We start from the raw sequence: 25,657 nt of genomic DNA, 5'->3' as shown, positions 1-25,657 counted from the left end.
CCAAACAACTATATCCTGTTATCCAGAAAGTAAGATCCCAGTGTAATTGGAAATGCTTTATTTGGAACAGTCTATCCTCCATACTAACCTACCCAGGCTTCAGAATCCAGAACATGAAAGCATGGTCTTTTGAGACTGAAGGATGCCAATGGAACACTTCTACACAACCACAATTTTTGCTCCCAAATGCTCCCAATTATACTATTATATTTTGTGGGGGATGGGGGAGCCAAGCAATTTTTTTGAATAGACCAATATTCTATGAAGCTGATCAAAAGTAGAGAGGGGGAAATCCAAAAAAAGGCTGAACCATTAGTTTGATTGTTGTTTCTGCTATGTTTGTTGTTATGATTATGATTGTTATGAAAGACCTGGCCTCTACCTTGTAGAGCAGTGACCTGTTTGTGCCTCAAATCAACTGAGAAGGAGAAAAGGAATGACAAAAAGGCACAATATGGTCACTTCATGAAAAAGGAGAACCTCTGAGTATTATAAGGCATTGGGAGGTTCAGGCGGGAATTCTTGGTGATGAGAAACAGTCTTCTGTCCTTTAGATGCAGAAGAAATGCTATGAAACCAGATCTACAATATTGCCTCAGGAGTAGTGATGGGCGAATCCAACGGTGTTCGGGTTCGTCAAGTTCAGACAAACTTTAGGCAAAATTCGACCGAACCCGAACTGAACCTGAACCCGAACCCGAATGGGGAATCCCACCAAGAGATTCTGGGGGCGGAGTTTTGACATCACGTATACCCGCAGGTTGCTAAGGACACCAAGGTGATCATTTTCTGGATTCCATGGAATCCAGGAAGTGATCACCTTGGCGTCCTTAGCAACCTGCCGGTGACATCAAAGCTCCGAACACCGAACGCAACCCCGAACTTTGCCTGAAGTTTAAAAAAAATTCTGGTTCGTGTTTGGCATATTGAACACCGCAAAATTTGGTACGGACCTGAATTGTGCGAGTTCGGTTCGCCCATCACTACTCAGGAGCATCAATGGAGGCAAAAGTTAATTAACCAGTTTATGAAGACCTCTGCAAGTTCCACAATATCACAACAAGACGCAAATATATTATTTCTTCAATGTTGTATAGTGTGCAGAATGTTGTCTAGTGTATAGAATTGTGAACCACTAGATCAGCGGTTCACAACCTTTTTTTTGGCCATGCCCTACTTAAGCATCTCTAAAATCCTGATGCCCTCCCACATGATGTATAATTCTTACTATTCAAAAAGTGAACTCCTGCTCATGTAGAGAAAGCCTAAAAGGCCATTAATGTGGTTTAAACAAGGTTCCAATTGTCCCCATTAAAAATCAAATTGCCCCACTGTGGGCTGTGAGTCCCACATTGGGAACCATTGCTCTAGATTATGAATGAATGTCCTAGCAAGTCCAACCAAACTTGCAAGAGGGCAATAAGGATAAAATGGAGAATATGAATACACGCAGTGTCATATCATACTTCAAGAAAATCAAAGACTTAGAAAATATTTATCAAAGATGTTCTTATCTTTTCACTTATTCTCTAAGTTATTTATTGACAAAGACTGACTGCATTTTTTACTCCCGGGATTCTGTGCGATTTGTTACCTGTCTGCTAGATAATTTCACAGATGGTGCATATTCAAAGCTATAATACGTCTCTGCCTACCTTCTCTGACAAGGCTTTACAGGAAACATACCAGATCCAGAGTCTTAATTTCTGAGTAACCCCCCATAATTTTAATCTAGTACAAGCTTATTGCTCTTATATGTATGTATCATGGTGAAGTAGAGTGCTAATATGAACCTCTGAGTCTTATTTATGATACCTTAGAAAGAACATAAGTCCACATTAATTAGGCAGGAAAACATGACAGAAAGTGAGCTATGCTATAATTATTCATCTTTATTGAAGCTCAAACTCATGGCAACAACTGCAAATAAACATGAGTAATTAATTATACGAGACCTTATTTTAATAGTACCTTTTGGATGCAATAGAGGGGGAAACATATTTTAGGCTTCAGTATCCTTATAGTAGTAGACTTATCTAAATGTAATATTTTGATACTGTGTATATAAAACCGAATTATCAAATGTAGACTGAATGTGGAGATTTTGAAATGCAAAGTATGAAACAATGATATTTCTTTGACTGAAAATAGTGTTGGAATTATTTTGATAAACTTAGTTATTCTACTATGATACTTTACAACAGGGGAAGTCTTGGCAATATAAGAAAAGGCAAAAATTAGCGAGAATTATGGTTTGTTTGTTTATTTATTAATTTGATTTCTATGCCGCCCTTCTCGAAGTGACTCAAGGCAGTTTCATGGTTGGTGATCATGACTTAACCTTTGCTTATTTCTGCCATGTTAGTATAATTAATTGTTTTTATATAATTTAGATGGACGTCCTTCTGATCAACGACTATTTCAGCTTCAACCGCAACAACACAAGAGCACGCAACAGATTCAAACTTAATATTAACCGCTCTAAACTTGACTGTAAAAAACATGACTTTAACAATCAAGTTGTCGAAGCGTGGAACTCATTACCGGACTCAATAGTGTCAACCCCCAACATTTCTCTCTTAGACTATCCACGATTGACCTCTCCAAGTTCCTAAGAGGTCAGTAAGGGGCGTACATAAGTGCACTAGTGTGCCTAATGTCCCCTGTCCAATTGTCTTTCCTTATCCCTATAGAATATATATTCTCTCCCTCTCATATATTTTTCTTCTTTTTTACTTACTATCTTTATATATATTACTCAATGTCTATTCTCTTTCATATGTATTGTATATTGGACAAAGAATAAATTAAAAATAAATAAATACAGGATTTTAAGCATTGTTTATGATCCCCCCCACTCTAAAGTTGATGGATTGACCTATTGGTTGATTAGTTGCAATAATTTTATGCTGCCTATTTATCAGATTCTATATACATCCTTCTTCATACAATATACCTTCTATTTGAATTTCCTTTGCATTCATTATTTCACAGGAGACATCTGCTTTCCTTATCTTTTGCTGCCATAAGCTTAAGTCTGGGATCTGTAAAACAGACACACAAGAGGGCAGTATCTCACAGGGAAAAATATATCTGTTTGAATTTTTTTAATTAATGAAAAGGTTAATAGAAGAATAGCAACAAAAGATTTTCTGAAAAACAGATGTTATGCAGCTAACATCACACAAATGTTATAAATCATTTAACAAATTTTAAGAGTCTTGATAAGTGATGAAATTAAGAACAGGATTTCTGGCATTTCCAATGCTCTTCATTTTCTACAACTTTGATAGTAGTGCAAAGGAAAGAATACCTTTTACACAAATGACAACAATATAACATTGCTGCAAGCTGTGATCAATATTTGATAGTGACATCAATTGATTCACTAGCAGGCACCGGCTTTTGTACTTCAAGGTCACCTTCAGACCACAGCAGTATAGGAAAAATTCCTATTCTGCTGAAGGAATTGAAGCAAGACTTCCTTCTTTGTATAACATAAATGAAAACAGCCTCTAAGAAATTGTACATAAATAATAATTCAGAAAATTTCATTAACAAAAAAATATTTTCAAGTCTTTTGGCAACCCAGCATCTTCTGACATGTTTAAATTTACACAAAATCTGTAATTACAATCAAATAGCCCAGGAATTGTGGGTGTATGTGTGTGTGCTTGTGTAAATATTGTTTTAATTTTTCTATAGAAAATTATTGCTTTCCTACAAAAAGTCAATGCAGCACAAAGACAAAGAATATGTGTTTAATTGTGGAGATAATGATTAGAACTCATGTACATTCAAAATCCAAAGTAATTACTTTTAGATTGCAAAATATAAGGAGTGTAGTTACAATCAAAGAATACGTAAATATAATAGCAATAACATTAGCAACAGCATTTAGACTTATATACCACTTCACAGTACTTTAAGCAGTTTACAGAGCATAAGCATATTGCCCCCAACAATCTGGGTCCTCATTTTACCGACCTTGGAAGGATGGAAGGCTGAATCAACCTTGAGCCTACTGAGATTTGATCAGACAAACTGCTGGCAGCCGGTGATTAGCAGAAGTAGCTTGCAGTACTGCACTCTAACCATTGTACCAGTGAGGCTCTAAAACTGCCTTCAGGTCAGGAGTGGCTTCTACTTACCTTTCCCACCAGTTAGCATCGTGATGGAAGCACGCATTTTGCGGGTGTGCTTAACTTCCCAGAAATGACCCTTTGTGCATGCACAGAAGGGGTTTTTTTCAATCCGTGGTGACCAGAGGACCAGTTCAGGGGTGTGAAATGAACTTGATTTGAAGCAGTAGTGACTTATAACTACGGCGCCTAAAACACGATTTAAGTATTGCCCACAAGATCATATGCTGCAACGTCCTACCGGTCAATGACTACTTCAGCTTCAACCGCAACAACACAAGAGCACGCAACAGATTCAAACTTAATATTAACCGCTCCAAACCTGACTGTAAAAAATATGACTTTAACAATCGAGTTGTCGAAGCGTGGAACTGATTACCGGACTCAATAGTGTCAACCCCTAACCCCCAACATTTCTCCCTTAGACTATCCACGATTGACCTCTCCAGGTTCCTAAGAGGTCAGTAAGGAGTGTACATAAGTGCACTAGTGTGCTTTTTGTCCTGTGTCCAATTGTCTTTCGTTTATCTCATATATCATATATATTTTCTTCCTTTCATATATCTTCTCCTCTATTTTTACATATTATCTTTATATATATTACTTCATGTCTATTCTCTTCCATATGTATTGTGTATTGGACAAATGAATAAATGAATAAATAAATAACATTCGTGCCAGTTCTGTTATACGATAGACAATAATAAGAGATAGAAAAGATTCGCCAAAAATTATTTGCCAGGGCTAAGTTTTGGATATTCTTCCCCATGGTTTAAAATAAGGCAATGCACCACTCAATACACTAAGAGAGGCATGCTGAGTAGGATTTCTGAAATTCCTTTCAACATCTTTTTCAGCAGTAACCAAAAGAGATGACTGTTTTCTCCTGTGTAAAAAAGTAATCTGCCTGGTTGAAGATGCAAGCACTTTTCCCCCAGAAACCAATCAAGATGTATACATATTATGCATGTGTTGTGTCCCAAATCATTGGGATTTGGGCAGTATATAAATGTAATAATAAAATAAGTATTGCCTCTATGTCTATGTGCAATAGTGGCAAATATCTGTAGCTCAGATATATGATGAAGCTGACTGTTCATTCTCCAAGCTTGTGGGTTGGTTTAGTGCCCAGGCTAGGTAGCATCTTCATCAGAGTTTAAGTGGTGTCAGTGTTCTTCTGTTTATAAGAGCTTCGTGTGGTCAGTAGGTCCTGTAATGAGTCAGCTGTGGGTGTGTCAAATGAGGGTCTTATAATGGGTCTTGTGACGGGTCAGATGTGAATTAGGGATATATTCAGCAGGTTCTGATAGATTCTGGAGAACGAGCAGCGGAAATTTTGAGTAGTTCAGAGAACTGGCAAATACCATCTCTGGCTGGCCCCAGAATGGGGGGGAATGAGGATTTTACCGTAACTTTCCACTGCCACGCCCACCAAGTGATGCCCACAGAACAGTAGGGAAAATTTTTGAATTTTGCCCCTGATAAATCATTAGTGGGAGACTTCCTCATCTGTGTCTATGTGTCTGAGAGGGTCTGATTAAGGTGGGGATGTATATAGGACAAGATGCAATGTTTCAGATAGATGGTACTACCAACAGATGGATTTGTAAGTGGTCGATCAACTGCACTCAGTGTGTAGCCCTAATGAAATTCCATCTACATGGAGGGACGCATGGTGTGGAGTAGCTCAAGGTACTGTCTTGGGCACAGTGCTCTTCACAGTGCTAATGATTCAGGCAATCTGGTCTGAACTGGGAGGAATCCACCCCTGATTTGTGTGTATATGTGCACTGCGGAAGCCCAGAGAGGTTACAGATGTTCCATTCTGGATCAAGTAGCAGGAGGGAAAGGGAGGGGACCTTAGGCTGAACAATGACTAATATTTTGAGCACTGCCCACTGATTTGCTTGTAACCATTCCTTAGTGGGATGTTTGAGGATTTTTCTCCATAGCCATTTTGAACACAGTCTTTCTTTTGCTGGCTTCACCATACTCAAACACCAATTTTGATACTGTTCTGTTCAACTTTGAGAGAGTTATAACAGAATTCTGAGTCTCTTCATTTCCACTGTTTTATTGGATCCAAAATCACAACACAAAATGTATATAGGGGGAAGTTGATTTCAGCTTTCCTAAATATATATTTTATTGGAGATAGAATGTACAGTGTATAAATAATAATAATAATAATAATAATAATAATAATAATAATAATAATTTATTAGATTTGTATGCCACCCCTCTCCGAAGACCCGTAGTGGCATACTTCTACATATACTGTACATATACTGTAGTTCTCAATATACAGTAATAGATTTTCTAAGGAAAAAGTATAGAGCCTGATGTCATTCCTTTCTTGGAGTGAATCTATCATGTCTGATGGAGTCTCTTTCACCACATTTATTTCTACTGAGATTTTTGCCTTCTGTATAAATCCCTGCAGTTCTGCAATTTTGAGAACAGTGAGATGTTCTTGGATTCCCATTTCCTAAGCATTTTCCACAGCTTGACATGGTTGACATAATCAAAGTTTATTTTTATAGTCAACAAGGCAGATACTGACTTCTTTTTCTATTCCCATGAAGCTGATAGAATCGTGAATGTGTTAGTCTTTAAGGTACCACAGACTCTGTTTTCTTTCTGATCAGTGTGAATGTCCTGGGGTGAACAATCTTGCACAAGACAAGCATCTATTTTGAACTGAGTGCATCTCTTAAGCATCTTGCAAGGAGATCATTATCCCTCTTCTCAGCTGCTTGCACATCTGGCTTCTTGTTCTGAATTTACAGTGTCATTTAGCAGCTCTAGAGAACTTTCAGATAGGTTTAAAAAATATGAATCTTGCACATATCAAACTTGGAGTTTGGCTATCACTAGTAAAGTAAGGGTCTATCATAAATCAAGACTATCTCTAGCAGCATGGAATGGGAAAAATGCGGAGATCCTGGAGTGTCTCTGACAGATATGGTAGACAATATTGCAGAGGTTCATGGATAAATAGTTTAACCAAGTAAGATAATGTTCCCAATTCAATTTGATGAATGCTAGCTGGGAGTGGTAATCCCTTCACATGTTACTATGTTGGAAAGGTTTGTGACCAATTCTATTGTTTTTCATAAATGACATGTAATGTATATCGCTCCTGATATCAGGTCAAAGCCATTTTTCATTGGGTCTTTGGACTGCCACACCATGCTATTTTAAAATGTATAGATTGCTATGGGAAATTGGGAAGGGTTATTGCCTGAGGGATGTCTGCAGGAAGTTATAACAAATTCCTTCTAGATTGTCAAGGTCATATTTTGTCTTTGCACTCCTGTACCTGCACAGAAGGAGATGGAAGTTGCTTCCATGTTGACAGATGAAGATTGCTCAATGTGATGGTATTTGGGGGATGGTAGAGTGGAGACAAGGACTTGAACTTTCAACTGGGTGGAGAAGTCCCTGGAGTCCCATTGGGAGTGGCTTCTATGCAGTGGAGGGCTCGCTTCATTGCCGCTGGGCATGCACGCGCCATGCATGTGCAGCCTGCATGATCTGGCCAAGTGGCCTGCTCTCTGCTGTCTCGCACCGCAGGCATCTCTTGGAGCACGGGGGAGAACACAGAGCTCGGAGCTGCCCTGCCTGCACTCCATGCCATTGACCAGGAGATCAAAGATAAGAGTCGCGGCACGGTGGAGCAGGCAGGCCACTTGCCCTGGCGTCAAGGAATGGAGGGCGGCTTGGCAGCGGCTGGCAATGCGGTGGGCCGATGGGAGCCGGCAGCTCTCATCATTCGTGCCGGCGTCAGGGGCAGCATGGTGGCAGCTGGCAGCATGTCGGGCTGATGGGAGCGGGCCAGGGGGCGTCGTGGCACAGCTCTTACCTTATTTTGCCAGTCGTTGCGACTGGCAGCTTTTGCCTCCAATTTCTGGGTATTTTTGCTTCCTCACATGTGGAAACTCTTCTTGTGAAATATTTCTGGACTCTCTCAATTGTGTTGATGTCAGATATGCAATGTGGATTCCATACAGGTGAGCTGTATTCTCGGATTGGTCTGACAAATGTTTTTTAAGCTCTTGTTAGCAGTTCAAAATTACCAGACAAGAAGCTGCGAAGGATTAGATTAACAACTCTTAAAGCCTTTTTGGCAATGTTGTTGCAGTAGGACTTAGGTCATTGGATATGAGTACTCCAAGGTCTTTGACAGATTGAGGGTTATCAATAAGTTCAATTCCTCCAGGTTTGTATTTAGTATTCTGATTCTTTTTACGTGTAAGACAGAGCATTTAGTGGTGGAGATTTGAAGTTGCCAGGTTTTAGACCATTCTGCTACCTGTTCAAGATCTTTTTGAAGGGTAGCAGTATTGTTGGTATTATTAAATAGTTTGACATCATCTGCAAAGAGAACGCAATTGCTAGTGATGCAATCGCAAAGATCGTTTATGTATAGTATGAATAGTGTTGGTCCTAAAACACTACCTTGAGGGACACCACTGTTAACAGGAGCAGGAAGAGAAGTGGTACTTCCTATTTTGACCACTTGTTGTCTATTAGATAGGAATGCTGTTAACCAATTGTATAGTAGTCCAGAGATGCCGTAGGATTTGAGTTTAGGAAAAAGTTTGTCGTGGACAACTGAGTCAAAGGCTTTGCAAAAGTTGATATAGATCGCATAAATTGGATTACCTTGGTCAAGTTGAGTGGTCCAAATGTTTTTACAGTGTAAGAGTTGTAGATTACAGGATAATTTTTTTCTGAAACCAAATTGTTTATTGGAAGGTAGGTTATTAGCTTCAAATACTTTGTCTCAGACTCTGATTTAATTTTCCATGCTATTTAGAACCCTGACACCTGATGTTTCTGAACTACAATCACCAGCCTCTTCAGGAAGCAAGGTCAATGTGAAGGTTACTAAGAACTGTAGTTCAACAACATCTAAACTTTCACTATGTGTTTATCCCTGGTTTTATTTTATTTTTCTTCTGCTTATTTCTTACTTCTAGTGACCAAAATGAAAATTTAAAACTAAAAATTTGTATATTATCTCAAAGTTGTGGGTGGTGAGAGTTGATTAACTGATTAAAGTGTGAATACTGAAAACCCTACCCATTATCCTGAAGCAGCTTCATTATTAAATTCAGCTGTCATTACACATCCATAGTAGCTGATCATTTGAGGCAGAAATATTTGGCTATTTCGGTGGCAAAGCTATCCAATAAACAATATTGGCTCTTTCTGGTTGAATGTGCTTATAATTTACCTGGAGGATATTTTTAATGCAAAATAACTTGACATTTATTGTATGTATATACTTAGATGCTTAGAGCTAGTGGTTTTTCTTTAAAATTCCAAAATGTCCTTTTCAGCATCCCTTCCTAGTTTCTATCCTCAAGAGTTCTGTTCAACTCAATACACTTCTCAGTTGTTTTTAGATATATAATTGTGGGAGATCTTTACATATGTTGCCTTAAGCTCAGGCGAAAAAAGGTTGGATTTATGTCTAATGAATTGTGCTGGTTTAGAGATGGCCACATTAATATGGGGACTGGAAATGGAACATATAAAAACAATTACACTGGCAAGAAATGAATTACTACTTAAGACTACCTACTACTTACTACTTAAGTTTAACTAACTTTTAGAACCTGGAAAAGAGAACACCACTTTGCAAATGATTACAGATTTCTTTCCTATCAGGGAGGTGAGTAGAGCCTTCTCACTGCTCAAGTGTGGTCAGCAAGTATTCATACAATCCCTGCACTAATGAACACACTGATAAAAGGGATAAACATATACAGTGGTACCTCGAGATACGAGTTTAATTCGTTCCGGACCTGGGCTCTTAAGTCGAGCAGCTCTTATCTCGAATGACTTTTCCCCATAGGAATTAATGTAAATAATTTTAATTGGTTCCAGCCCTCAAAAAACTCACAAAGTTAGTCTAAATTATGCAGAAAGACATGTTTTTTAATGAAGAAATGTACATGTACATATAAATGAATAATGAAGTTTCTTTCACTTAACTTGTAAACTTTCTTAAACTTTTAAATTTACATATGTTCAACTTCTCTGCCACCCAATCCTGTAGGACAGAGGTCCCCAACCCTTTTTGCACCAGGGACCGGCTTTAAGCGATCAAGAGAGGAATGGGTGAATGAATGGACGGAGGGTGAGAAGGAAGGAAGGAAAGAGGGAAGGGACAGGAACAGAGGAAGGAAGCAAGGAAACTTATGAAAGGGGAGAGTAAGAGAGGAATGAGTGAAGGGAGGGAGGGAAGAAGGTGGGAAGGAGAAAGAAAAGAAGAAATAGAGGAAGGGAAGGTAAAAGAGAGAAAGAAAAAGAGCAAGAAAGAAAGCTGCAAGCACCCCCCCGAGCCCCCCAGGCCGGCTGCAACCTTTTAAAACACGCGCGCCGCTTCGCAGCTGTCTCCTGAAGCCGAACGCGGAAGTTAGCGTTTGGCTTCAGGAGACAGCTCCTTGGCGCTTGTATCTCGAATTTGGGCTTGTAAGTAGAACAAAAATATCTCTCCCCTCCCAGCTCTTATCTCGAGTTGCTCTTAAGTAGAGCAGCTCTTATGTCGGGGTTCCACTGTATTGCTTCCAAGGTTGTGTAAGCTAACTTCCTTATTCCTCTCAATAAATCTGGTAAGTAAGATCAGAGGATCTAGTGATTATGATGGGCTTGATATAGGTTTGACTTGGAATGATTGTAGACCAATCAAGCATGGTTATCAAAGGGGAAGAGCCTTCTCTGTGGCGGCCCCGACCCTCTGGAACCAGCTCCCCCCAGAGATTAGAACTGCCCCCACCCTCATCGCCTTTCGTAAACTCCTTAAAACCCACCTTTGCCGTCAGGCATGGGGGAATTGAAACATCTCCCCCGGGCCTATACAGTTATGTATGGTATGCTTGTGTGTATGTTTGCTTTTAATAATGGGGCTTTTAGTGTTTCTTTTAAATTATTAGATTTGTTATATATTGTTTATTATTGCTGTGAGCCGCCCCGAGTCTACGGAGAGGGGCGGCATACAAATCTAATAAATAAATAATAAATAAATAAATTCGCTATGTCACGTTGCTGTCATGTGACGTTTTGTGATGTTTTTCCCATTCACGGAGCCAGGGTTGCCCTGGTTTGTGCATTACGCATCTGGCCCAATCCATCAATTTGATATCCTGGTCTGACCTATAGTATAAGCCTGCTTGTGCTGAACAACTTTCTTTCATGGTTAAAACTGTGCATTTCTTGGGTGTTTGTACCCAGCAGTGTTTGACAGTTTGGATAGAAGTTGTAATCATGTGGGTTTTTTATATGCATTACATCTGTGGGCTGATTGTGGAGAAAAGACCCCCACCATCCCCCCAAAATCCATCACCTCTTCATAATCTTGGCTAAGTGACCAGCAAATGAAAATTCCAACAGGCTTCATATCTGACTAAACTTGGGAAGAACATCTCATGAAAAATAATAGCCAATTGGCTACGAGAAGTTAGATCTGTAAATGATCTTTTGTAGATCAGCGAATCTTCAAGTATCACAGTTCTAGGTTTAATGTTGAGTTTATTTTAAGTTAAAGAGCCAGGTTATTGATTTAGAATAATTCAAATCCACCCTTGACAATGCTCACATCGTTCATGATTTTGGGCTAGTCACTCTCATTTAACCTAACTAACTTTATAAGGGTTGTGATGGTAAATATCTGGAGGATAAAGAAGCATGAATGTCTGGAAGAAGGGTGGAAGATAAATTTAAATGACTGCAAATAAAACTCCCAGTTGTGGGAGTGTAAGTTGTGGAAATTATCACTTTAACAATGATTTGTACAGCAATTCAGTATTAATGGTAGGACCAGCTCTATCACTGGTTAGAATGATACAACATTTTGCTACATCTCCTGCAGTATATGCCGGTCAGGTGATGTAGCAAAATCCCTTGGGCATCTCAAATTGCAACCTATAACTTGCCCCCTTTTCTGATTACTGGTGTGTGTGTGTGTTAAATGATGAGTCTTAGGTAGCTTAAATGGTTTAGGAGGTATAATAATGTGAAGGCAACAATCATTGAGAAGAACCTGCTCCTTGGGGTAAAAAAGTCAGAGACAATTGAAAAAGGGTAATAGAAGACAAGGTGGGTAGATGCAATTACTGATGATACAAGCATGAGCTTACAAGAACTCAAAGAACCAGTTAATAACAGATATTCCTGGAAAAACTATGTTAATGAAGTCACAAAGAACCAGCAATGACTACATCTCTGAACAACAGCAAAATGAATCATATTGTCTAATTATTAGATACCTTTCTCCAGATACTGTAACTCTGTTTCAAAAACATTATTTTGCAATGTTTCCAATGAATTGCCCTTTTTCTGCAGCAATTTTCACAAAGAATATGTTTGGCCCTTAATTTCTTGGTTTTTAAAGGTGACCTTTTAATGTTAACCTTCAAAATTTGATACATTTTCCTTGAATGGTGAAACAGCAACTTTTTGTTTACAATCAGTGGAGTGGTTGACATACTGGCCTAAGACTTGGAAGAGTCAGATTTAAGTCCACTGTCCATCATGAAACTCATAGGGCTTCTTTGGAACATCAAATTAACTTAGCTTACACAGTGGAGTTAAAATCAATGGTAAGCCTCATGTAGGTTCTACAGCAGGGGTAGAAAAACTTGGTGGCAACTTTAGGACTTGGGGACTTTAATTCTCAAAATTCGTCAGCAAGCTATGCTTAAAGTTTGTGTTAAAATCTTAAAAGTTTGAAGGCCCTTGCTCTACAGCAGTGATGGTGAAACCTTTTTGGTTTGTGTGCTAAAAGGGTGTGTGTGCATGTACTAGCACACACGTACATGTCCACACCCATTCCCTTTCCCCCATGCATGCACATCCCCATGTTGCTCCTATGCATGGATACAATCCCCCCTCCCCACACATGCACACAGGCCTCACTGAAGCCTGGGGTGGTGAAAAAATGGCCAAACAGGCGAACTGAGCTTTCAGGAAGCTTCCTCAAGCCTTGGAATGCGAAAAACAGCACAATGGACAAACTGCAAGTCCATTTTCTGACCTTCCATTTTGCTCATTGGGTGACTTTTCCACCTCCTGAAACCTCAGGAGGGCGAAACAGCCTTCCCCAAGGCCAAAAATCATCTGGCTAGTGTCTGCATGTGCGCTGGAGTTGACAGAGCCTCGCATGCTCTCCCTTATGGCTCTGTGTGTCACCTGTGGCATGCGTGCCAATGAAAGGGGCAAGAGTTTTGAGCTCTTGGAGAAAAATAAATGGACAAATAAATAAGCAAGCTGTGTGAACTCAATTCAGTGAGGATAAAATATTTTAAAGTTACTGGACCTGGCATGAAGCAATAGTGCTGAAAATTATATAATACTCCTATATTACTGTAACCAGTGAAGCCTGAGCTTCAGTGTTTCAGCATTTCATTTCATTTATTAGACTTGTTATGGCTGTCCAGACTTTAAAAAGACTCCAAAATTCATTATGTTACCTCGCAAAAGTCTTGTGCTCCTTTCCCCATCCTTATTTTAAGAGAATCTGAAAATGATATTGATATTGCTAGCTTTTGAGCAAACGCAGTAAAAAAAAAGGGGGATAAAATGGGAGATCCTGGAATGAAGCATTACTGGTTAGTTGTTTATTTGACTCACTTCACTATCTAAAGTGAAGCTATCTTTGGCTTTTATACTTTATTTCATTTCTCTGGGTAATCTACATTTAAATCCTGTGAACACTGGAGAGTAAGAATGCTAACAAAACCTTACAATAACACATGATTTTGGCATCTTAGTAAAATTATAAATGCAATAATAGTAATAGTAATAGTAACAGTAATAGTAGTAGTAGCAGTAGTAGCATCATCATCAGCAATAATAATAATAATAATAATAATAATAATAATAATAATAATCTGTAAAGAAACAGATGAAACAATCGATCACATACTCAGCTGGGGCAAAAAGATCGCACAGACTGACTACAAGCATAGACATGATGCTGTGGCACAGATGATCCACTGGAACTTGTGCCGGAACTACCATTTATCAGTGGCAAAGAACTGGTGGGATCATAAGCCTGAAAAAGTGGTCGAAAATGAGCAAGCAAAACTACGGTGGGACTTCAGACTGACCGAATTCTGAAGCATAACACACCAGACATTGTGATCGTGGAGAAAAAGAAAGTATGGATCATCGACATCGCAATCCCAGGAGACAGCAGAATTGAGGAGAAGCAGCTAGAGAAATTAGTAAAATACGAAGATCTAAAAATTGAGCTGCAACGACTCTGGCATAAGCCAGTGAAAGTGGTCCCAGTGGTACTTGGCACGCTGGGCGCAATACCAAAGGATCTCAGCGGACATTTGAAAACCATCGGAATTGACAAAATCTCCATCTGTCAATTGCAAAAGGCCACTTTACTGGGATCGGCAAACATAATTCGCTGCTACATCACGCAGTCCTAGGTGCTTGGGAAGCGCCCGACTGGTGATGAAATATGATATCCAGCATAGTGATATCGTTTGCTGTGTTGTACTGACATAATAATAATAATAATAATAATAATAATAATAATAATAATAATAAATAATTAGATTTCTATGCCACCTTTCTCAACTGACTAATAATAATGATACTATATTTTAGAAAATGTTCTGTTTTCATTAGTGTGCAGTGCCTACATAGGTCAGGCAAGAGGTTTATTAATATGAGAATTTGAATTGGTAAAACTGTACTTGAGTTCATGAATGAAGGCAAATATACATGTCCCAGGATAATGTTGCAGGTTCCAATCACCTAGACCAGAGGTTTAGTCTTCCAAATTTTCAGACTCATGTTGGAGCTCATCCTGAGAGAACTTCTCTGTCACCAGAATGTGAGCTTCTGGCTATTCTGTGCATAGTGTTTATGTGGTGTCTGGTTGTATATGGCTTTTTAATTGTTCATTGGGGTGTTGACGGCTAGTTGCTTAATCATTCACTGTTGTTTCCTTGTGCTGCCTAGTCCTCAGCTCCTAAGTCAAGGCTTAAGAGCCAATGGAATTCTGGAAAATGGGCCGCTTGTCAACCAACAAGAGTGCTGATCTACCACCAAGTACTTATCAGGTACTTACCAGAATTTCTGATGTTCAGGATTGCTACAGTGTGTTTGTGGTCATCTGAATAGTGTTCCTACAAGTTTCCTTTCAGAGGGGTTGAGTTGTTATTTTGGTAGTGGAATACTTGGTTTCTGTGAATGGTTTTTCAGTAGACTTGTGTTTCTGGTTTGCTATCGCCATCTCTGTGGATGAAGATATTCAGAAACCAAGGGGCCCTCATTTCAACATTAACTACTGTACAAATATTCTCCTCTATCAGTATCATATATCAACCTAAACAGCTGTTAGCAGAATATTTTGTACCTCTAGTGCAAAATCAACCTTGGAAAAGATTTACTCATTCACAGATTTTGTCAAAGAAAAGATCAGTCATGGTACTTTTTAAATACATAAATATTAATATTTTAGAAATTAGTCCCTGTGGAATCTAATACATGTTAACACAAGGGGTTCCCAATGAATCTAATAGGACTCATTCCCTAGAGAATATGTTTCGAGAGAAACTTTAGTCAACTGCAATAAGCAGAAGATTAAAAACAGTCTTACTGGCTTTATTATATAGCTGGGAATGCCAGTATGACTTCTGCTTACAGTATACTGTACTATAAATGAAATATCTTCTCCAAGGAGTTTACAACTCAGCTGGGACTAAGGAGGGAGAAAAGAAAAGAAAAGGAGACAGAAGTTATCAAGTGATTCATATAAATGCAGCAAATTGCAAATGATGTAATTTGTTTTTGAAAGGTTCTTAAAACAAAGGACAAATGTGTAGGCCCACACTGAGAAATGTGTAATTCATATTTCAGAGAGAGAAGTCAGCATGGAATTATCAAGGTTATTAAAAAAGACAAGATCTTTATGTCAACAAACCAATATTGCATATTAATATATATTATAATACTACTGTAGTAATAAAAAAGCTTGGTCAAGATCCACTCTCTGTTCTCTCTGACTGCTATATTTATTATCTTTTAATAGCAATGAAATTCAATTATTTATTTGCTAGAGTGAGGATGTTAAGAAAGGCTAAGAAATGTACTTTGTATTGCTCTTTGCTTTAAATAGGATGTATAATTTGCAGAACATAGTTGCTTTAGTGTTAAGATTCCCCTTCTACTTTTTTGGTAAGGAATTTAGCTGGGAAGAAAATTTTCCTTCGTGAAGACAGGGGCTATTGACACTTTTTAAGAGCGTGCTGCAAATACATCTTATCCTCAAATGAAAATCTTAATCTCATAAGTGATAAAAGAATTATAATCTCTTAGTAATCATCCTAAGCAATAATCCCATGGGAAAAAGCATAGCAATAAATATCAGTTTGAAGTAAACTTACTAGCAGAGAGTAATCAGAACTGTAGAAAAAACAATTACTGCCAACCTGCCTTCCACTGAGGACCTGTATATTGAACGAGTCAAAAAGAGGCCCGTGAAAATATTTACTGACCCCTCGCATCCTGGACATAAACTGTTTCAACTCCTACCCTCAAAACGTTACTATAGAGCAGTGTTTCCCAACCTTGGCAACTTGAAGAGATCAGGACTTCAACTCCCAGAATTCCCCAGCCAGCATTTGCTGGCTGGGGAATTCTGGGAGTTGAAGTACGGATCTCTTCAAGTTGCCAAGGTTGGGAAACACTGCTATAGAGCACTGCACACCAAGATAACTAGACAAAAGAACAGTTTTTCCCCAAATGCCATCACTCTGTTAAACAAATAATTCCCACATCACTATCAAACTATTCACTAAGGCTGCATTACTATTACTATTAGCCTTCTCATTGTTCCTATCACCCATCTCCTCCCACTTATGTCTGTATGACTGTAACTTGTTGCTTGTATCCTTATGATTTATTTTAATACTGATTGTTTCCTGATTGCTTATTTGTACCCTATGACAATAATTAAATATTGTATATCATGATTCTTGACAAATGTATCTTTTGTTTATGTACACTGAGAGTATATGTACCAAAGAAAAATTCCTTGTGTGTCCAATCACATTTGGCCAATAAACAATTCTATTCTAATGTTTAATATGAGTCATGGTACACAAAGCTGTTGAAGTTAGCACCTACAACATTTTCAAGACACTATAGAAAAACTAAAAAACAATCATGCTATCACCATGAACTAAACACTGTGCAGTCTATGGACCCTGAATTTGAAATCTGATATGAATAATATAATGGAGAAAAAGGATGGTGAGAAAATTTTATTTTATTTAATTTATTAAATTTATAAGCTTCCCAATTCCTTGCAGACTCTGGGCAGCATACAAAAAGTAAAACAATGTAAAAACAATTAAAAACCCTTAAGCTAAAAACAGAGTTAGATGATATCCCTCAATGGCCCCAAGCTGGCTGGCAGAGCCAGGTTTTCAAGGCTTTCCGATAGGCTATGAAGGTGGGGGTGGTATGAACCTCTGGGGATGGCTGGTTCCAAAGAGCCGGTGCCACCACAGAGAATGTCCTCCTGCATGGCCCTGTCAGTCAGCATTGTTTGGCCAATGGGACCTGGAGAAGGCCAACCTTCTGGGCTTTAATTAATCGCTGGGAAGTATGAGGCAGAAGATGGTCCCATAAATAGTCAGTCCCTAAGCCATGTAGGGCTTTATAAGTTATAACCAACACCTTAAATTGTGTCCGGAGACCAATTGGAAACCAGTGCAGCTCATGGAGTGTTGGAGTAGTGTGGGTGCATCTAGGCACACCCACAACAGCTCGCACAGCTGCATTCTGGACTAATTGTAGTCTCCAAATGCTTTTTAAGGGTAGTCCCATGTAGAGCGCATTGCAATAGTTGAGGTGCGAAGTAATAAGAGCGTGAGTGACTGTGCGAAGAATAAGAAAACACATACTCATTTATGAGATGGCACTTGTTCTGTGGGGCTCTCTGGTAGACTCCTCCCAAAAATTCACAGGTACAAATTTCAGACACACACACGTTTGAAAATTCAAAACAATGTTCTTTATAATGAAAATTCACTTAACCTAAGCCCTCTTTTGGTATAGCAAAGAGCACTCATCTCCACGCAAACTGGTAATTTGTACAAGTCTCTTATCTGTTCTGTGATACTTAGCTTGCAGCTGTGAGGCAATTTACATTCCTTCTTCTTTCACAAAGTGAAACACACTTTGCTCTGGTTTAGTTTCAAAGCAGGGAAAAATCAGCACACACAAGGTCAAAGTCAGTAAAGCAGTCACAAAACACAATGATCAGATAATCCTTCATAATGGCCAAACCCACAGGCTGCTCTTTATAGCAGCCTCACTAATTACCATAGCCCCACCCAACCAAGGTGGCCTCATTTTCTTTGATAATAATCTCTCAGTTGTTGTTGCCTATGCATCGCTCTCCGCATGCGTGGCTGTATCATTCACTCTTGTTCTGAATCCAAGGAGGAGCTAGATAATTGATCTCCTTCTGAGCTGTCTGCCACACTCTCCTCCTCCCTGTCACTCATGTCTTCTTGGTCAGAGGAGCCTTCATTCCACCAGGGGCAAAACAGGCCTGCAGCATGTGGATGTCTCCCCCACATCCACAGTCCTTGGGGCAGGAGCTGGGCCAGAGCTAACCACAACAGCACTTAATCCTGAATCTGCTTTTAGTGTTACCAAATTTCTTCCATAGTTTTCTGTCTTCACTCTGTAAACCATACATATCCGGTTCCGTGTAGCCCAAGAATTAAACTTGGCCATAGGGCGGAATATGCTCTCTCTTAACTCTTGGACAACAATAGTCACAATAACCAAGTGCACAGAAGATCTCAGAAACTAGGTGAAAATAGCAATTAAAGTTTACTATGGAAAAGAAAATTAACAAAAGTACCAGAAGGGATATTATACACAACAGACAAGGAACCAACACATTTAAGATACAGAAAATATATTATAGTTAAGAAAAGGTATTAATGGAAAGTCAAGTTGAAGCTGGAACCAATTACCTAAATAGAAAATTAATTGTCCTTCATCAGTGTTTCAAGCCAGGTTTGAGAAGCCTTCTTTAGAGTTGCTGTACCTAAAGATATTTTGCTTTGAGCAAGGATTGAACTATAGCAAAGGCCCACTGAAGACAACTTTGGAATTTGGAGAACATGTTGTGGCATCTAAGGTGAGGGGATCCCAACCACCAGTGCTGCACAATCTGCTCTAGCTCCCATTATTATTTGTCCCTGAGCAAATGGATATGCTTGCAAATAGAATAGTAGGCTGTAGTCAGGTGCTAGTTTTATTTTCTAACCATATATAAGATTTTCATTAAAAATACAGGTTTCATGAGTTTCATAGTCTCAAGGGAATTTTTCATTGACTTATGGGTGCCATCTTGGCTTTATGATTTGTTGACTCTAAAAGGACTGATGGAAAAAAATGGAATATATTTAATGAACAACAGTTATTACATTTTATTTATAATTCCAGCTCCAGCCATAGCAATATAACTGAGAAAGGGTTCATCAGCACAAATGAACACATATAAGGGTGGGGATCATTGTCATGTTCATGTATAAGGGTGGGAATTGAGCAGGGAGCAGGAAATAGCAACTATGGATTAAAATCAAGGCAGGCAAAATGTCAAACAGTCGATTGAGTGTACAACTGTAATTCTTGTTTTAATGCCATGCTTTCCCGAGGGTGTTCTTGCTCTTCTTTTTTTAATATAAAATGTCCTGAAAGATTCTTACTCTTCCTTTTTAATATAGAACTTCTTTGGAAAACATTGGCTGGAAAACATTTCATTTCAGTTCTATATTTCCCTTTAGAACAAGAAAATGAATTCTTTTTCTACAAACCTTTGAAGTACCTACCTGCATACTGTGAAACAGAGTTCCTGTACCTTAGCAACTTTATGCCATGTGGACTTCAACTCCCAGAATTCTCCAGTCAGCATGGCTGCTGTGACTAATACTCCTTCATAATTCATATGTTATATTAGCAAGAGGAAAAGAAGACTACTTCCATTGGGCTCATGATAACTCTAGGGAAATATGCTTATTGTCTTCCTGGCAAAGTATGAAACTTCCTCCCTCCCTCCCTTCCTTCCACAAATACCCAGACAAGTCTACATATTTTGGCTTTTCTTCAAGAACTAATTAGATCCAACTGAATTTAGCCTTTTCAAGTTTGACCAGATTCTTTCTTCTTCAATCTTTCTTCCTGTTCTTCCTTTCCAGGGATTTATCTTCTCTCTACCAAAGTTATTGTAATGTGCTTTCTTCTCATCGGGCTTGTGGAGTAAGTAATTTATGTTGCAAATGACTTTAATATGATCAGTTTGGTGCCGAAGAAGGAAAAGCAAAGAAACACCACTGTAACCAAAGAAACTAAAGGCATCCATGGAGGAGGATTTTTTTAAAAAGAAGTCAAGATGATAGCTAAATGATTAAAGTTCTTCTCTTAATTTATATGGGTTGCATGCAATGCTCCAAAAAACAGGATGGGGTTTCAAAAGCTAGAAAAATATTTTCCCCTTTTGGAAACTATTCTGATTACCTTGAAAATCAGAGATTATTTGATTACTGGTTTAAACAGATCCTTACCGGCTATATTTTTTAATTTGGCTGCAGACAGAAATTAAAAAGCCTGCCAAAGCATATTTGGCTGCAGAAATGTACAGTATGCTGTTTGGATAAATGTCATGAGAAAATCAATTACTATCCCTGCTATGCCTTCCAGGAAAGCAGTTTGAGGCTTACAAGCCTCAGTTGAAACATATTTATTGGTTTATTTGTTTACATGGCATTTTTAGTCCAGGGTACAGTTAAAATATACTCATACAGTGAAGAACAAATTCAGAGTCAAATATATGAAGAAATCTCTATGAAAGAAAACTATAGACTATAAATCACAATGTGTGCATACCAGAAACATCTTTGGGTTTTATCAGGGAAAACACACACGCACACACAAAAGACAAATCTTCAGATACTCAGTTATCTTTCCTTGCCACGGATTCTGCAGTCCTGCAAGTATTTTTGGCCCGAGGCCATATTCCTGCAACAGTTTCCTTGCTTTTGAGCATTAACCTCCCTTGTACATTCACGAAATTGCGGCACTTTTTGTTTGATGACACAGACAAATAGCACTTTCCAGCAGCTCAACACCAGATGGTAATTGCATTCTAATAATAGCACAACTGTAGTGAAATTGCCTCCTATTTAGTTGTGCTTTAAGTGATGTGACAGGAGAAAGCCAGCCACCTGGTAAAGATGGGAAGAGAAATGGAGCTTGGAAAGGCACACATCCATCAGCTTAGTGTTGGAAGAAATATCCACCTGATTCAGTTCCAAGCCGGGAAAAAGGCACTTGAGACAAATTGGAGGCTGGAGACTGATTGGAAAGCAGAACCACCAAGCACATGTGATTCTGAGCAACTGACCACATGGAGTTGAGAGTAAAAGGTTTTTAATATCTTCTCTTGGGGCTTTGAACCTGAGCTTCCTGTTCCTGTGCAAGAGCACTTATTCTATTGGCTATTGTCATATTCCCATGGGGCCATGCGGGGTCATGTTTGCCTGAGTTAAGTTGGGTTGAAGTTTAGAGGGTGATGCAATGTCCTTAGGAGATTGTGCAATGTAGTGAACTCTGCTGCTAGATAATAGTGAATTAATCCTATTATGTCCTGAAGGTTTATGTCTTAATCCCATCATCCTGAAGCTGAAGATCTTTTGTTTAGTAGATAGGATGGTCCAATCTTTCTTAATGGGCACAAAATATCTGCTCGGGGTCTGAGTTTCTGTCTCCCTTAAGATTTTTATTTCTCTTTTAGGGGAAATATTTTATCCTGCCTTTTTAAATATTTCTCAAAATATTTCATTCTTCTAAGTGCGGGTTGGCTTCCCACAATAGAAACAAGCAAGTATGTGCTGAATGAGGCCTGTGGGAGGGTTCTGAATTTGCACCTCGCCATTTGCATGGTTCACATATACATATTCTCACTTGAGTAGAGTGAATTAGTTATGATTGATTTAGCAATACAGAACCTTTATTGTTTTACTTATTAAAAAGATTTAAAGTGTCTCATCTTAAGCAACTATGGGCAGCTTACAACCACCAATAAATAAAACAATCACAAAAACAATAAATTACAAATCTCATGTATATTAATTTTAGTACATTTAATTGTTGATTTTGAAAGCAGGGGTATTTACTTGGTTTAAATGTAGGAAGAGGACAGTGATTTATTTATTTTATTGATTGATTTATTGATTTATTGATTTTGTCCAATGCACAATGAGGGTTTTAGTGGGTATACACATAGTAAAATACATAATGAAGGTTATAGAAGATATACTCATAGTAAAATATATCTAAGAAAGAAGAGAAGAGAAGATATAGGAATAAAACATATCAATGAAGGAATAGAAGAAGAGATATAGGAATAGAAGAATGGTATAGGATATATAGGAGAGTAATAGGACAGGGGACAGAAGGCACTTTAGTGCACTTGTACTCGCCCCTTACTGATCTCGTAGGAATCTGGATAGGTCAACCGTGGATAATCTAAGTGTTGGGGGTTTGGGGATGACACTATGGAGTCCGGTAATGAGTTCCATGCTTCGACAACTCGGTTACTGAAGTCACATTTTTTACAGATAACAACTAAAAAGAACAAACTGTCATCCCACTAGAAACAACAAAAATCATAACCCATCAGCTCACATGAAATCAGATCACGTCTCAGTAACAACAACCAGCCAATCAAACAATCCCAAACCATACCATAACCACTAATTTGCATCATACGATGGTATTTAAACTAAAGACCATGCCCTGGTAACAACAGCCAGCCAATCAAACAGTCCGAAATCAGACCATGACTTAGAAGTAGCCAAACAAACAACATTTACACTAATTTGCATCACATAAAAAGGTATTTAAAGGCCAATGTTCTGACAGACAAACACAATTCAAAGTGCACTGATGATGTCTCATCAAATGGCGATGAAACGTTTGCAGCCAAACTGCCAAGCTCAGAGCTCAGAGCAACAGTCATATAGAAGATGTAATATGACAGTGTAACAAATGGGCTTGAATGCTCAAACATTTTTGCCTTCTAAATGTCAATACTTTCTCTGCGAACTATATACAATAGTGCTGCCTATAAACAACAAAATTATAAACTGCACAATGTATTTCAGATGTAATGCATTTTGTAAGTTGAATTCCTGCTCTACTGCATGGGTAAGACTTTAGAGAAGCATGATGTGAAATTGGGAGAATGAGTCATCCAGAAATATAAAGCATGGTATGATCACATAAAATTATTTAATGCAAATGACTGAGAAAATGAGAGGCCATAATATGCGTGGGCCTCCAGATTGGCCTGTCAGTCAGAGAACTCACAATAGTTCTTGTTCTGCTGTGCTAAAAGGCGTGGATCTTTAGAGCAGCCGGAGCACACTATAAATAGAAGAATTGGCAGAAACTATATTGTGTTATTTGTGGGTAGAGGCCTGCATATATATCCCTTATATACAATATGTGTCTGACCTGTGTCAAGTAGCTTTCTTTTTGCACTTGGGTCTGCTTTTGAATCAAGCTCTAACTAATACTTTAAAATGGGGAAATTAGTCATTTTTGGATCATCAAATAAATATATTCAGATAGAAAATCTGAAAATAAGGTAAAAAAAGGAGGTGTTCAGTTATACATTATTTGTCTCTTTTAACTTTTTATTGCATAAAGCAATGCTAATTTCGAAAAAAAAATTATTGTCTATTTTAAAAGATAAGAATGCATCTCATCAAAGCAGGAAAAAATGTGAGCAGGAATTGTGAGCCTATCTAGTTTCCTTGCCTTCACCAAGCATCTTCTTATTTTCCTTCATCTATATGTTGAAGGGCCCATAGTATAAAACAGTGATGGCAAAGCTTTTTTGGCTCAGGTGCCAAAAGGGCACGCATGCACGCAATAGTGTGCGTATGCATGCCCAAACCCATAATGCAATGCCTTTCCCCCCCTGCTCATGCACACAACCTCCATGCTGTCCCTCACATGTACACAACTCCCTTGCCCTGCCCCCCCCCCCCGGTGCATGTGCATAGGGCTCACTGAAGCCTCTGGACTTCCAATAGGCCCATTGGGCCATTTTTTACCATTCCCAAGGTTTATGAAAGCTTCCTGAGGCCTGGGAACAACAGCAAATGGCCCAATGGGTCAACCAGAAGTTCATTTCTGAACTTCTGGTTGGCCCGTTGAGCAGTTTCTCTCCATCCCCAGGCTTCAGGAGGTTTTCCTAAACCCTGAAGATGGTAAAAAATGGCCCAATGGCCCAACCAGAAAGTTGTTTCCAAACTTCCAGTTGGCCCTTTGGGCTGTTTTTCACTTTCCCCAGGGTTCCGGAGGCTTTCCTAAAGCCTGGGGAGAATGAAAACAGCTGAAAAGAAGGCTGAAAATCAGCATGTGCTCCAGGGGCAGGGTCCTCTTACCTTCCTACCAGTGTGCTGCATGTGCATCCTGAATGGCCTCATGCAATTGTGCTTCTGTGCATATGTAGAGGGATGATTTTCCTTCTGCACATGCTCATAGACCGAAAAAACCCCACCAAAAATTAGGAAAAAAAATATGGTGTGGTGCACAGACCAGCAAAAGCAGCACCGGAGCAATCATGCATGAATTACACAATTGACAGGCCACTAACGGAGTGGCGCACCAGATTGCACTGGTAGGAGCCCACCTCTGATGTGCACTGGAGCTGACATAGGACAATACCTTGCGTGCCCTCAGATATGGCTCTGTGTCCCACCTGTGGCGCTTAGCATGACTGGTATAAAAAATGCATGTACATATATACATACATAGTAGCTAATTCTGTATGAATCCAATAATGAATTTCATCTTTGCATTTTTAAGAAAATGGTGTCAGTTTGCTAATGCTCTGTAATCACACATATTATATGCAATAGAAACATAGAAGATAAATGGCAGAAAAAGACCTCATGGTTCATCTAGTCTGCCCTTATACTATTTCCTGTATTTTATCTTAGGATGGATACATGTTTATCCCAGGCATGTTTAAATTCAGTTACTGCGGATTTATAAACCACGTCTGCTGGAAGTTTGTTCCTGAATATGAAGTGCCCCTGAATATGAAAAATGTTATTCCTGAGATTCTTAAACAATTTCAGTGTATATTTATCTGTCTGTCCGTCCGTCCGTCCGTCCGTCCGTCCCTCCGTCCATCCATCCATCCATCCACCAATTATTCAACAATTAGAACAACAGTGAAAAAAAATAGATTGGTGGCCATATTTTCAAATTAAGTCAAGATTCCATAAAGACAAGAAACAATATGGTATACAAAAACAAAAATCGGCATTGGATACCATTTTATTAGGCCAAGAAAAAGATTAATTACTAAAATTTACAGTTTAATTAAACTATAAAATGCAGGAAGAGATAATAAAAAAAGAACATGATTAGTTGGGCAA

This window comes from Erythrolamprus reginae, chromosome 1 (genome assembly GCF_031021105.1).
Source record: "Erythrolamprus reginae isolate rEryReg1 chromosome 1, rEryReg1.hap1, whole genome shotgun sequence".
Taxonomy (NCBI): Eukaryota; Metazoa; Chordata; class Lepidosauria; order Squamata; family Dipsadidae; genus Erythrolamprus; species Erythrolamprus reginae.
The sequence above is the reverse complement of the archived record's forward strand: the minus strand, read 5'-3'. Positions refer to the sequence as shown.